Source organism: Oratosquilla oratoria, chromosome 21 (assembly GCF_046742065.1).
Source record: "Oratosquilla oratoria isolate Oo_2021 chromosome 21, ASM4674206v1, whole genome shotgun sequence".
NCBI classification, from domain to species: domain Eukaryota; kingdom Metazoa; phylum Arthropoda; class Malacostraca; order Stomatopoda; family Squillidae; genus Oratosquilla; species Oratosquilla oratoria.
This window is the reverse complement of record NC_134797.1, coordinates 43,354,408-43,356,907: the sequence shown is the minus strand read 5'-3', so window position 1 is coordinate 43,356,907 and position 2,500 is coordinate 43,354,408.

Genomic DNA, 2,500 nt, shown 5'->3' with positions numbered 1-2,500 from the left:
TAGTACAAAGCAGTTACAAGTTAAATGCAAACTAAAGTAAGAATTGAGAGAGGTCACAAAAAGTTGGGGGGGATTTTGTCCGTGGGTGGACTCAGTGGGAATGTGCCACTTGTTCTTCTGGTGTTGTTTGTAGTGTAGGCCTAATGTCCGTGGGCTGACTTGGTGATATTCTGTCCGTTCTTCTTCTGGTGACCGAGATATCTTTCTTTCTCTATATCTCTCTCTCTCTTTCTTTCTCTCTCTCTCTCTCTTTCTCTCTTTCTCTCCGTCTCTCTCACCCGTCGTATCTCTACTTTCCCTCCCCCCCCGCCATAGCTCTCTCTTTGTCTCTCCTTCCGCTGTCTGCCACTTTCTCATTCATTAAATGTGTGTGTAGACATCTAAAAGTACCATTTCCACGAACGCCTCATGACCTGGCAAATGTTGAAATTAAGAGGTAATAACTCCTCCAACGTCATTTTCGCATTTGTTTGCGTCGAGACGTGTATACCAGCTCCAGTAGACGTTGCTTAGTCACGGCAAGGTAAATTTTCGGAAATGGTGTCCATAGTATACAGATCTATCGGTTATCTGTATCATCAATAATAAAAGTAGTTCACTTCACGTAGATGTTATACAATATTTAGTTTTCGTAACCGTGGTTTTTATGAGACATAAAATGTTCGAATTGCAAAGGTAATATTTTTCTATTTTATGCTAAGAAATTTCTGAATGTCATATTCTAAGATTTGTGTATATTTCATCGCTTAGTTCACTTAATCACTAATCTATATTTTCAACACTGTGAATGGTTTAATTGGATGTATTTGATGTATTATACATGTAACAATACAGTTTAATTTTGCATTATAGTTACTGCAAGGATAATATTTAATATGCATCTTCACACATTGAATAAGTTGATTTGTAATTGTACATTACAAATTAATGACCCCAATAGGAAATCTAACCACTGTAGGTGTAAATTACCTCGTTTAGGCTACCACCTCGTTTAAGCCCCAATCACACCAAGCTTGCGACCAGTTTCCGACCACCCTCGACCGAAAATCAAGCGATCGGTCGGCGATACAAAATCTATGCAAGGAATTGCAATGGAAAAAGTTAATGTGGTTGATAAGATGAAAATCTATGTACTGGGGACTATTCAGTGTGTGTTGTAATATATCTGTTTATCGATCTATCTATTTATATATCTTATTACCGAATACCAGCGATTTCCAAAGACTACTTGCAACTTTGGTCGGAAACTGGTCGTAAGCTTTCAATGAAAGAAGTACATTACCTGTCCGAGCCGGGCCTGGGAAAGCGACACAGCTGCGCCAGTTATAAGTTCAGGCGATAGTACATGTGCACATGCACGCACATGTACCCGTTCATGTACATATACGGATACACGCACTTGTACTCGTGCATCAAAGTGTAAGTATACGCGGATGCGTGCGAATACAAGTTTACGCATTAGCAGGTGCATTCGGGTTGGCCACAAACAGGAAGCCGCAGAACTTGACAACCCGCAAATTCATCATATTTAAAAAATAATAATAAACAGAGAAATAAACATATAAGTAAATAAATGGGCAAATAGGTAGATAAATAGATGAAAAATACAAAAATACATGAATAGATAAATAAGTAAACAATATATAGTAATTGAATATGAAATAAATGATAGATAAAGAAAAGCGAACTGAATAAATAGATAAATGAGTAAATGAACAAATTGATAATTATTAGTATATAGAAGGCATTTTTGTAACAAGAATGTGTGCACTCCTGAAGGCATGTAATTGTGAGCTTTTGTAGTTGGAACGCTCTCTCTCTATCTATCTATCTATCTATCTATCTACCTATCTCTCCGAATCTTAGTCTCTATACCTGTGTGTGTGTGTTTGTGTACACTCGTATGTATGTGCGTGCGTGTGTATGTGTCTTCCCATGCATATCTGTGTCCAGTCATATACAGGAAGAGAGCTACGCTCGCAGGATCGCGTCTCTCGATTTGTCAAAACTCGTTTCTTAGACCAGTTGGGTCATTACAACGTTCAGTGCAATGATTTTCCATGACTCTTCACTTCCACTTAGCCACCATCCCTCCCAATGCACCTCTTTACAATTAAAATGACCCACCGGGTCATGCGAGCAATAGAGCTCTCATCCGGTAGGTTCATAGCAGTTGATCACGAGCCCAGCACGTAGTCAAAGACAACGGTGGATCACGTACACACACACACACACACACACACACACACACACACACACACACAATGAGAAAGAGAAAGAGTGATGAAGAAATGGAGAAAGAAAGAGAGCAAGAAAGATAGAGGGGGAAGAAATAAAGAAATAAATACACTCGCGCGCGCACGAATACACGTTCTTTCATAGGATGCACTACTTCCTCTGTGCCCGTTCCTTAGTACAACCCCACCAATGCCAACCCCCCCACCCCCACCCCACACACCCGCCAGATAAGTTCCTCCCCCTGGGGCAAGAGTACCCGTCC